Genomic DNA, 13,858 nt, shown 5'->3' on the forward strand with positions numbered 1-13,858 from the left:
CTGAATATCTGATGCACGATCAGTTTTTGGTTAAATCGGATGTTTTTGGCTTCTGTGTGCTTGTTTTGCATCATATTCATAATATGCAGTAAAAGAACTATGGTTTCACTTGTTCTGATATTCACTAGCGACTCTACCACTCTCCCGATACCCTCGGAGCCTGCATTTGTTATACACGGTGAGACTCGATCGGCTATGCAACGATCGGAGGACCTAAATTCCGGGGAGCTTTCCATCACCGAGATGGATCCAAGATAGCAACGTGGTCACATTTGCATGCATGTTTTATTGTTAAAAAGATCTTGGGATTGCCCGTTTGAACTTTGAGCTGATTACCGCACTTCCCATGCGGTAAATATGTTGGGGTTAATCAAATTTCCTTGTTTTACATTGACTAAGAGATAAAAATTAAAAAAAACTCATTTCTTCTACTTTCTTACGATTTAATCCATGGGCTGTATTATTGTTTCATTTTTCCTTGTACATTGCTTTTATTTATTTATATTGTTAGGAATATTAAATCTCATAAGATTAAGTTTGGTTTGTCGGTCATTAGCGGTTCATTGCTTCTGATATGAACGGAGAATCGCGGTTGGTAAGAGAACGATTGTTGACCGATATTTAAAGGAGAAGAGAGAAGATTATCATGAAGAAGTAGAGGTACCGACCGAACTGAATTAGTCAAAACCAAATTAATTAAATTGTTTTTTAATCGTTAATCAAACTATTTTATTAAAAAATTATTAATCAAAGCGAATAAAAATTAGTTCAGATAAATTAAAATTTGTAAAATTTAAATGTTGCATCTCATACTAGATTAAGCAAAGTGGTGAGAAATAATCAGATACCCGCCGATTCTTAAATAAAGATAACCTTATAAAAGTGAATATCAAAACACCATTCATTGATTTAAAGTTCCTAACCTTTTGAAATTTGAATCAATATGGCTTATGTAGTTATTTTCAGGCCTAATGATCTTGTTAATTGATAATAATATGCACAAATCAAACGATCTAAATAGTAAATGAATTATTGTTATTCTTTGAGGTCTCGGGTTTGAGCAACATGAATATTAGGGGTGTGAGCATTTAATTTCAAATGGTTGAGAATTCTTTGAACATATATTACCTTGTATTGATCCCATATTAATCAATAATAATAATAATAATAATAATAATAATAATAATAATAAAGTAACAAATTTGTTGTATTAGTATTAGTATTAATTATTTTTTCTTTTTACTAGCTTTTTATTTTTATTGTTTTTTATCTAAATTTTATAATTTTTAATAATTTGAATATATTTATGTTATACCCACTAAAGATCTTCCGCAAACATCATTTTCGCATGTCACAGGATGACCATAATCACATGAAGATCTTGAAGTATTTTTAATTCTCTTACATGTAGATTTCCAGAAGATATAAAAGGAATATCTTCAAAGAAAAGATCTCGAAAATTTAAATCTTATAAAGTCGTGACTTATTATATGACCTTTGATAGGTCTATAGGATCTACCAGAGCTAAATCCACTATCATCTTATTATATTCATTTAACATGCTAACCTACGGATAGTCATTATGATCTTTCAATTGATACAAGCAGTAAATGCCATTATCAAATCTCTTGAACATGATTGAGAGATGGAATGTGACCTCTATAGAACCATCTTGCTCTTATTCATTCTTGTTCTACCTTTTTGATAGAGACAATATATATCTCAACACAGACCAATAACCGAAAAACTGTTGGTTGTGAGTTTATGTTCAAATTAAAATAAGTGAACCACATATAGTCATCACAATCCATTTGGTCCATTTAAAAATGTATTTATATTTTTATAATTTATAATATTTTACATGTTTAATATATTTTTATTTTTCTAGAAATAATGATAAAATTACCAACATCAACATTGAAAAAAATAACTAAAATTAATTTAGTAGGTTTATTATTGTTATTATCACTATTATTACGTTAATAATTTAATTTTAAAAAAATTAAAAATTTAAAACTGTAAAAAAATAGTTTCTTAAAAATATTTGAAGACAAAAAATATCATGAAATTTTATTTATTCTTTGTGATAAAGTTTTTGCTTTACATGATTTCTGCCAAGTTTATATTATATTAATTAGAATATTGTAAATCCCAAGAAATTGTTCCACTAAAATGTATTATCCTTGAGGATAGATAATGTATTAATATCTACTTATCCATATCATCATACTAATCATAATTGCTCCTCAAGTTTTGGTAGTCTATAATTTTATACTCATCCATGAATTAAATGACATTCATTAAAATTTAGGGTAAATTATAAATTTCATATCTCAACTATTTTTTTATTTTTATTTTGGTCATTAAAGTTTAAACTTTTCAATTTCATCATTAAGCTTTAAATTATTTTTTGTTTCAGTCATTCCGTCGTTTAAATTACAAAATATGTATTGACATGGATTATTTTATCATTGTTTATTGTGAAATGGTATTTTTATTAATATGTAGTATAATATGATTTAAAATAGAAAGAAAAAATAAAATTAAAATCCCTAAACCATAATTATAGCCCCAAAACCCTAATTATAAACTCCATCCACCCTTAACCCTTATTGATCACCCTTAAACATTCATCGACCACCACACATATCCCAACCCTAAACCCTCATCAACCTTACCCTTATTATCCCAACCCTAAAACCCTTACAATCTATCTTAAACCTTAAACCCCAAACTCTTATCAACTTTTTTTATCACAAACCCTAAAATCCTTACAAAAAAACTTAAGTCTAAAGTTATCAGGTTATAGTACATTCAGGTCTATGATCGTAGATTCAAACAATCAAAGAACGATACGTTCAATAGAGAGTAACATATCTCAATTGGATAAATAATCTGACGGTGAAAGTTGAAAGGGAAAATCGGGGATATTTGGTTTATGTTTTAATTTGGTTTTCTTGGCTTTTGGACTGGTTTCATAGAGATATAAACCAAATGATTGAAAGGAAGAGGAAAAGCTTTCATTTGACACTTGTATTAATGTGAGTGGTGATCGGAACATGATGACATACAAAATTGATGGTATCAACGTGGAGTTTAGGTTGTTTTTCGATTAAACGAACAATTGATTGTGTTTCGAAGGGTGAGGCGAGTTATGTGGGATATTTGAAACTCGTCTACCTTTGAAGATGGTGGCCAGAATGACAAACAATGCGTTGAGCGAATTCTTTGTTGGTTTAGGTTAAGAGAGAGAAAAGGAGAAGAGGAGGAAAAAATGGAGGAAAATGAGAAAAAATATTTTTATAAGGAACCAAAACAATGTTGTTTTGAACTAAATTTGATTATATGTAAGGATCTAAAATGACATTGTTTTGTTATATATAATGTCATAACGTCGTTAATTATCTAATAATGGAGTGACCAAAACATGAATAATTATAAAGTTTAGTAATTAAATTAAAAAAATAAACTTTAATGACCAAAATAAAAGTGTAAAGATAATTGGGTGATAAAAATTATATATAGTTATTTTTTTGAACTTTTTGAAATAATTCAAATTATTTTTTAAACTTTTTGAAATTGTTCATTCTCTAATTTTTAATGGTGCACAAAATCATGTACAACCCATACATATTAAATATTATTCTATAAAAATGATTTAAAATCAAATTATATTTAATATATTTCAAAGTATAACATATAATATTAAATTATTTATAATTTTCAATGTTTAAATTAAAATTAATTATATTTAGGTGTACTTAAACTTTCAATCTCTTAAATGTTATAATAATAATATATCAATCAATATAATTTTTAAAGTAAAATTATAATATATTCATTGACCAAATAAAACATTGTCAACAATGTCTTGCCATATGCATACAAGACAAATGCATTCATGTCTATCATAAGTAAAATATAACGACGATCGACCAGTGACAACCTGTGTAACAACCTAATTATTGGGTCAGTGACCAAAATGTAAGAACTTCTAAACTCAATGGTTGAATTAAAATAATGTGATAATTCAATCATTTATGAAAGAATTTTTGTTTTGGGTATTATAGCAAATATGGATGTTTAATAAGGGTAAAATGGTAAATTACAGGGAATGATATTTTAAATTGCTTTTACATTGGATAAGTTTGGGTTAAAGAGAAAAGTGTATGGAAAACATTTCTTTTCTTTTTTCTTCTACGTGAGCTCCCTCTTCAAAGGTAAGAATGTGAATTTTTCAGTTTTACTTTAATCTTTGGGTTGATAATGGAAGTTTGGGTAGTATATAAGCTTAAGGAAAGCTTATATTGCATCAAAACAACAACCTGAGTGTTTTAGAGATGGATTTGTAAAATGGGGTTTTAGATGAAATTTTGTTATGAAGTAGTTTTTGAAGTTTTAATGAAATATTTTGACTTGTCAATAGGTTAATTAAAGGGGTTAGGAGTGTTAGAATTGGTTAATAACATGGTTGAAATCTTGGTATGATTTGAAGATTCAAGTGTTTAAATGAGAATTTGCGATGTTTGAAAGTAGTAAATGTATACAATTTGGTGTGGAAGTATAAAGGTGAGTTCAAAGGATATAGAGATGTGTTTATGAGAGTGTTGGGAGGATTTTTAGGTGATTTTCGGGATGAAAATGGTCATTCTAGGCTTAGGGTATTGGTACCCTTATGAACAGTATCGATACCCCCTGGGTTTAATATGAGTATTTTGTAAGGGTTGTATCGATACCTGAATGATAGTATTGATACCCTTGAAACATCGAATGTTATTTCAATATCGGTACCATGAGGAGGTATCGATACCCTTGAAGGGTAGTATCGGTACCATTAGGGTAGTACCGATACCTCTAAGTATGAAATGAAAATATAGGGTTTCTTGCATCCCAAGTTATTATGATTCGATATAATTGAGTTAAGAATGATATTGATTTTAGATTGTTTTATGTAGTGATTGAACGTAACTGACTTCCAGTCAGCTTGGTATTTTGAGTATTGATTCGAAAGGATTTGGATTAGACTTTAGTGAGGCAAAGGTGAGTGCAACTTCTCATTCTAGTAACAGAATTGAGAAAGGCTTACGATAAGCCAACCTCCGTGTTTTCGATCGAAAACTTTATATTTATTTTATGTTATATTTCAATGTTTTAATCAATTTCCATTATACAAACTATGTTTTATGATTATATATTATGGAAATGTGAACTATGAATAAGTGAATGTGAACTTTGAATCATTGAATGTGAACAAACTCTATGAGAAAGAAATTATGTGAATAAGAAACACTTTGAATAATGATTGAATAGTATTGTAACATCTCAAACTATGGGTTAGTGATTAAATTGTAAAATTTTAGAATTTGGTGATTAAAGTGGAAAAGTTGAAAGGTTCAATGATTTATTTGAAAGTATTTCCTGAAAGTTTTTAGTAATTATCAAAAAAAAAATAAAGGGCAAAATGGTCATTGAACAAATAAGAGAATAAAATATATTTGGGGTTATCTTATAACCCACGTGGAATAAAATGTGGGAAACAAATGTTCTAGATATTTCTCTTATCTTCTTCTTCCTCCTCCCGTGAAGGCTCCAAGGCAAATGTGAGTTTTCTGGTTAATCAATTATTTGTTGATTTTATGAGTTAGTTTTGATCATTAGATGATAACTAAGCTTCAAGAAAGCTTAAGTTATCTTAAAATCAAAAGATGAAGAAGTTATGAAAGATTAAAGATAATGAGTTTTTAAATGAATTTCTGGAAAAGAGTTGATAAGTTGAATTTGAAGTTAAATTTGACTTGTCATCAATTTAATTAAGAGATATGAAGTGATAGAATTGAAATTAGAACATATTGAAAATTGGGTATGATTCTTGAAGTTCATAAAGAGGAGAGGATTTTGAGGATAAAGATGGTTTAAATGGATATAAATTAGTTTAAGTATGTATATTTGAGTTAAGAATAGAAAAGTGAATGAAACATGAAGAATTGAAGTCGAAATAGTGAATTTTCGTGCAATGAACAGTGATTTCTGGGCTTGAACGAAAATTCCAAATTGTGCAAAGGGAACAGATACCCCCCTAGGGGGTACCGATTCCCCCCTAAAGAAAAAAATATGGAATTTTGGGCTTAAGTTATTAACATCAAGTGTAAGGTTTAGGCTTCTGATAATTGTTTTGAAATGTTATATTTATGTAGATATTGATCCTAATCAAGTTTCGGAACAATCAAAAAATTAGGATTGAATCAAAGCAAGGCTAAGGTAAGTGCAATTTATTTTGTACTTAGGTTCTTGAACAAACATTGGCTTGCGATGAGCCAATGATGGAGTTACTATGGTAAGAAGTAACTTTTAAAATGTTATGTGATTATTATGTGTGTATTAGTATATAGAAATGGATATATATATATATATATTCTTATATGTTACATGATTTACATGTTTACGTGAAAATGCACTAGTGATATATGTGATGTATTGGAAACATATGAGAACAAGAGATGGCATGATTTGTATGATGTATGAATTCATGAAAAGGCATATGGAAATATAATTTGTATGCATTATATGTCATGTGAACATAAGAGAATAGAGCATGTTATATGATATGAGATTAAGTGATGAAACATAGATGATATATATATGATGATATAAGAATAATACATGAATAAAATGATATATATGTTTATGTGAATCCATACAAAGTGATATGATCTATGTGACATATGAATATGAATTCATATCAAAAGTGACATGAATTATATGAAAGTAAACTACGTGATTATATGCACATGTGATATGTGATCATAAGAGTAATGATATAAGTACATGAATATATGAAGCAAAAGAAAAATTCTCATGTTATATGATACGAGAGCTATAGGTATAGTTGGCATGCCAAGAGTTGAGGGTCTACACGGTTCTACATGAAAATTCTACGTGGTCCTTCGGGACATATATGTAATTCTGTGGAACATGTATGTGGTACTTCGGTACACTTATTTGGTCTATTGTATTATGTATATGGTTCTTAAGGAGTGGTCATTCGGGACAAATATGATATGTGGTCCTTCGGGGCATAGTGGTCCTTCGGGATATTTCTATGCGGTCATTCGGGACAAATATTCAGTGCCCCTAGTGGGAATTTATACAAGCTGTGGTGACAGCATTAGTGCACAACCTCAATGTACCCACATACCTTCAGTTCTCAATAGTGTACATGGGATAACAAAGAAATTTAATAAGTATACTGAATATGATATGTATATGTGATTTATTATATGGAATAGATCACAGGATTTATGTAATGGTGTATTACTTGGTTAAGGCATGATATGTTATGTATAAGGGTATTAAATTATAAGAATTAATGATAATGAATATGAAATGTTAAACGTGTTGATAATGATATATGTGCTCCATGATCTGTATAGAAATGTTTTAGTATATGTTTATATGATAAAAAGAATTAGTGACATGTGTACATGAGTTTAAATGAGATGATAACAAATACACTATATATGATATGTATATTTGGTAATATGAAATATTTTATAGAAATTACATGATGATATGTTTATTCCTTGGTATAGTGATATATGTGTTATATGATGAATATATGGTAAGTAAAAGGGATTAATGATAGTATTTGCAGATGTATGCCTTTTTATATGAAATGGTTTATATATGGTTATATTATATGTTTTATATGCCTCACTAAGTCATCGAACTAGTGTGTAATTGTTTCACACGTAGGTTTGGAACGAGAAAAGAGAAATAAAGAGGAACAAGACAGGTTAGTTCTCCTTACCGAATATCATATCAGAAATGTAGATAGAATTGCATGTATTTTGTTAGAAAGAATTTAGTTGGCATGTTATAAATAAAAGATTTGTATTGGATACACTCTGATCAAGTTTTGGAATGTTTTAAAGATGTATTTGTAAATGGAAATTTTATACAAATGAAAGCTTAGAATTTTATGAGTTTTATACATGTTTTGCCGAGGTACTGTAACAGTACTGTAACAGGGGAATCGGTTCCTTGTAGCAGAGGAATCGATACCCCTTAAGCAATCTGGAAAATTTTAACATTCGGGTATTGTTCACGTTACTGTTCACGGTACTGTTCATTAATGTTCATATCATATTTTACTGTTCATAAATACGTTTTTGCATAAAAATTTTATAACAAATACAATTTAACAATATATGATCGTATTTTCTTAAAAAGAGTTCAAATGTTTTGATATTTTGTAAGATTATCGTTTTTAAAAGTTAATGTGACATCTCGGACTCGTATCCGGGTTGGGTATGGGTTGGTATGCCAAGAGTCGAGGGTCTTATGTGGTCCTTTGAGACAAATATGTGGTCCTCCGGGATAAATATGTGGCACTTCGGTGCAAATCTATATGGTCATTCGGGATAATTATGTGGCACTTCGGTGCAAATTACGAGCTGTGGTGACAACATTAGTGCACAACCTCATAGTACTCAGATACCTAGAGTTCTCAGTAGTATAGCTTGGGCACTTGAAATAAAGACCTACAAGTGTAACTGTTCATAGTATATCTTTGATATGAAAATAATGAAATCTCTTTGCAAAACATCTTGAATAAACTAAATAAGATTTTTGTTAATAAGTTAGCACTATTAGTATTGCCTCACTAAGTCATCGACTTAGCGTGTGTGTTTTTTCTGTTAATAAGTTAGCACTATTAGTATTGCTTCACTAAGTCATCGACTTAGCGTGTGTGTTTTTTCTTGCGTAGGTTTGAAGAAAGCTGACGATTGATTTGGGTTGAGGATAACATACACTTCTAAAGATCATATCAGTACAAATTAAATGTAGGTTTTTGCTTATTTTATAAACTGTTGGTATGTATTATACGTTTAATTTGAAATGCTCTGGTCAATTTTGTAAACTTATATATTTTGTATTTTGTAAACTCTTACTTTTGATAATCTATGTAAATTATTAAGATTTTATATTTAGAATAGTATTATTTTCTCTATCTTGATTGAAATAATAAATTTTAAATTTATTCCTAATTGTGAATTTATTATGTTTTGAAAAGTCAAATGTGACACATCGGATTCATATTTGGGTCGGGTACGGGTTAGCGGTGTTACATTTAATGGTATCAAAGCTATAGTTTAAGTGGTTTTAAGTCGAATTAAAGTTATTTTTGGTTTTAAAAAGAGTACATGCCAATTTTTAATAAAGTCTTTCTGATCTGATAAGGGATTAATATGTTATCCTTACCAATACCTTTAGTAATTTAATCTTAATAGATGTCGAACTTTGAAGGCTCCCGAAGTGATGCGGGAGATAGGATGGAGGAAAGTAGTAACTCACTTGCCCCTAGCAGGTAGAGTGAGGAACAGACACGACCTGGAGTGCCTGTTTAAGATCAAAGGACGTCCTATCAGATGTTGGACGCTATCCTAACGCGTTTCCAACCATCTATCTCTTCAGCCCCTAAGATGAATGTTCCTAAAGAGCTGAGAAGTTTAGGAGTGCTTGAATTTAGTGGAGAAGCTGAAGAAGGTTCGGTTGCTGCTGATATGTGGCTCAATGATTTGAAAGTGATGCTAAAGAATCTTCATTGTTCTGAAATGGAGAAATTGGATGGTGTAGTTTCGTTATTAAGAGGCCAAGCCAGGATATGGTGGTCTAATGTGACGATGAGAGTGGTAAAAGAGCATGTGACATGGTCATTCTTTCTGGATGAGTTTAAGAGAAAAAAAATACATAGGAGATCAGTTCATCCGGCAGATGAAGCAGGAATTCCTGAATTTAAAGCAAGGGAATCGCACTGTGTATGAGTTTGAGTGCGAATTTAACAAGTTGAGTAGATTTTCTATCGAGTTAGTTCCTACGGAAAAGGACTCATGTGACTGGTTTATGGAAAGATTACGACATCGACTGAAAGAATTATTGTTGGCACTTAATCTCTCTTTCTTCCAAGAGGTTGTGAACTGAGCTAAAGCTTTGGAGCGAGCTCAGAATGAAAGATTTGCAGAGTAAATGACGCAATGGAATAAAAGATATGGTGCATCGTTCGGTTCTTCGCAATCAAAGAATAGTAAAGGTTCAAGTTCTCGACCTCAGACCAGAGCAGAATCCGCAGCATCCACGGGTAGAGGATCAAATCCGGGAAGAGAAAGACAAGCTTATACAGTGGAATATGGAGTGGATAAGCCGAAGCAATGTCAGCACTGTAGGAAAAACCATAGTGGAGTTTGCAGACGGGTCTTCGGAGCTTGCTTTAAATGTGGAGAGACATGGCATTTTATTCAAGACTACCCAATGATGACTGGAGAGCCTATCCTAAAAGAGAGATCCACAGATGCACCGATGAGAGGTAAAGGTTGAGGAAGAGGAATAAATCAATATGAGTCTACCGCTCAACCTGAAGTGCGTTTTACTGCTCGGGTTTATAATCTGAAGACCAGTGAAGATTGTGATAACCCAGAAATTATTACATGTACTTTTCATATAGCTGGTAAATATGTCTTAGTTTTGATTGATTCGAGATCGAATTATTCTTATGTCAGTAGTAAATTGGTTAAAGAGCTGAACCTTTCTTTAGAGCCTATTCGTAGTGAGATGATTGTGACGAATCCATTAGGAAATAGTGCTCGGGTGAGACAAGTTGGTAAAGGGTGTCCCATAAGGATTCAGGGAATTAAATTCCCTGCTAATCTAATGGAATTACCCTTTGACGAATTTGAGGTTATTCTGGGGATGGATTGGCTTTATCATTATTATGTCAACTTGGATTACCGACTTAAGCAAGTTCAGTTAACAAGTCTAAAGGGATTGAAGTTAGTGTGGTCAGCGAAAGAATCCATCCTTTAACTAATGTGATATCGGTAATTTCGGCTCAGAAGTTAATACTGCAAGGATGTCAAGTGTACATTACTAATGTACAAGAGTCAAAGAAAGTAAGCTGGAAGATATTTCGATAGTCAGAGAGTTTCCAGTCGTATTTTTGGATGATTTGCCTGGGTTACCTCCAGATAGGGAAGTTGAGTTTCAAATTGAAGTGATGTCTGGATCAACACCGATTTCAATGGCTCCTCATAGGATGGCCCCGAAGGAGTTGAAAAAGTTAAAGACTCAATTGTAGGAGTTTTTAGATAAAGGGTTCATTAGACCTAGTATGTCTCCTTGGGGTGCTCCAGTGTTATTTGTAAAGAAGAAAGATGGTTCAATGCGCCTTTGTATAGATTATCGTAAGCTTAACAAAGTGATCATAAAGAACAAGTATCCTCTTCCAAGGATAGATGATTTATTTGATCAACTCAAATTAACGGTCGTGTTTTAAAAGATTGATTTACACTCCGGGTATCATCACCTGAAAATGCAAGAAAAATATGTTCCTAAAACGGCGTTTAGGACTCGGTATGGTCATTATGAGTTTGTTGTAATGCCATTCGGGTTAACTAATGCACCTGCAATATTTATGGACCTGGTGAATAGAGTTTTTCAACTGTATCTTGATTAGTTCGTGGTCATCTTTATTGATGACATCTTAGTGTATTCTAAGTTGAAAGATGAGCATGATATCCATCTTCGTGTAGTTCTACAAACATTGCGAGATAAGAAGCTTTATGCTAAGTTCTCAAAGTGTGAGTTTTGGTTATCTGAAGTGGCATTCCTTGGATATGTGGATTTGGTAGAGGGTATTCGAGTAGTCCCACAGAAAGTTAGAGCTGTGTTAGAATGGGAGATTCCGAAAAATGTGTCGGAAGTTCGAAGTTTCTTGGGTCTTGCAGGTTATTATCGGAGGTTTGTCAAAAACTTTTCGATGATATCTATGCCCTTAACCAAATTATTAAGAAATGATGTACATTTTAATTGGACTACTGATTGTCAGAAGAGCTTTGAAACATTGAAGAAATATTTGACCGAAGCTCTGGTATTAGTGCAATTAGAATCAAACAAGGATTACATAATTTTTAGTGACGCTTCCCATAATGGTTTGGGATGTGTCCTAATACAAGATGGTAACATAGTTGTTTATGCTTCGAGACATCTGAAGCCTCATGAAAAGAATTATTTGACGCATGATTTGGAGTTAGCAGTTATGGTCTTTGCATTAAAAATTTGGCGGTACTATTTGTATGGTGAGCATTGCTACATCTTCACCGATCACAAGAGTTTGAAGTATTTGTTAACTCAAAAAGAGTTAAATTTGAGGCAAAGAAGGTGGATGAGATTGTTGAAAGATTATGATGCAATCATTGATTATTATCCAGGAAAAGTCAATGTAGTAGGGGATGCTCTTAGTCAGAAGATTTTTACCGCTTTGCGTAGTTTGGACGCTCGAATGGAGTAAAATGAAAATGGTGCATTGATGGCTGAGTTAAGGTTGAAACCATTGTTGTTAGATCGGATCAAGGAGTTGCAAAAGAAATATGATAAGTATTTAGCTTGGTTTGATCGAGTAAAGAAAGATGGATTTGGGGACTTTGAGGTTAAGTCAAATGGATGCTTATATTTCAAAAATCTAGTGTGTGACCCTAATGATTATGAGCTGAAGCGAGATATTTTGTATGAAGCACATTGTAGTCCTTTATCAATGCACTCAGGAGGAACCAAGATGTATCAAGATTTGAAGGAGCGTTTTGGTGGCCAGACATGAAGAAAGATATTACAGAATTTGTATCAAAGTGCTTAAATTGTCAATAAGTAAAAGCTGAGCATCAGGTGCCTTCGGGTTTGTTGCAACCCATCTCAATTCCTCAGTGGAAATGGGAAAACATTACGATGGATTTCGTAACGGGTTTACCTTTATCTCCGGGGAAAAAGGATTCGATTTGGGTAATTGTAGATCTCCTTACGAAGACTGCTCATTTCATCCCGGTGCGAACGGATTTCTCTATGGAAAAATATACGGAATTATATATCAAGAAGATAGTGTGACTTCATGGTGTTCCAATCTCGATAGTTTCGTTTAGAGATCCCAGATTCACTTCAAGATTTTGGAAGTCTTTGCAATGAGCTATGGGTACCCGATTGAATTTTAGCATCGCGTTTCATCCTCAGACTGATGGCCAATCAGAGCAAACAATTCAGATTCTGGAAGATATGTTGAGAGCGTGTGCGATTGATTTTGTTGAATCTTGGGAAATATATTTACCTCTTATTGAATTTTCTTATAATAACAGTTACCAATCCAATATTAAGATGGCACCGTATGAAGTATTGTATGGAAGAAAGTGCAGAACCCCACTCAATTAGTATGAGTTAAGGGATCAAGAAGTTCATGGTCTGAATTTGATTAAAAAAGTAGAAGAAAAGGTTCAGGTGATTCAGCACAATTTGAAAGTTGCCTCCGACAGACAAAAGTCATACGCCGATTTGAAAAGAAAATAGATTGAATTTCAAGTAGGCGATAAGGTGTTTTTGAATGTATCACCTTGGAAGAAAGTGCTCCGCTTTGGAAGTAAAGGAAACTTGAGTCCTATGTTCATTAGTCCTTATTAAATTATGCAAAGAGTTAAACCTGTATTCTATCAGTTAACGTTGCTGCCAGAGATGGAAAAGATTCACAATGTATTCCATGTGTCTATGCTTCGACGGTATCGATCTGATCCTGCGCACATCATAACTCCAGATGAAATAGAAGTTCAATCTGATTTGACATATGAGGAAGAACCGGTTCAGATTCTAGCTTTTGAGAATAAGCAGTTACGGAATAAGACGATTCCACTAGTTAAGGTTCTTTGGAGGAACCATAAAGTAGAAGAAGCTACGTGAGAGCGTGAAAAAGATATGAGGATGCAATATCCCACCTTTTTGTGCAATGAAAATTCGAGGACGAATTTTCTTAAGGGGAGATTTGTAACAA

The sequence above is a fragment of the Hibiscus syriacus genome, unplaced genomic scaffold (assembly GCF_006381635.1).
Source record: "Hibiscus syriacus cultivar Baekdansim isolate YM2019G1 unplaced genomic scaffold, ASM638163v2 tig00109980_pilon, whole genome shotgun sequence".
NCBI lineage: Eukaryota > Viridiplantae > Streptophyta > Magnoliopsida > Malvales > Malvaceae > Hibiscus > Hibiscus syriacus.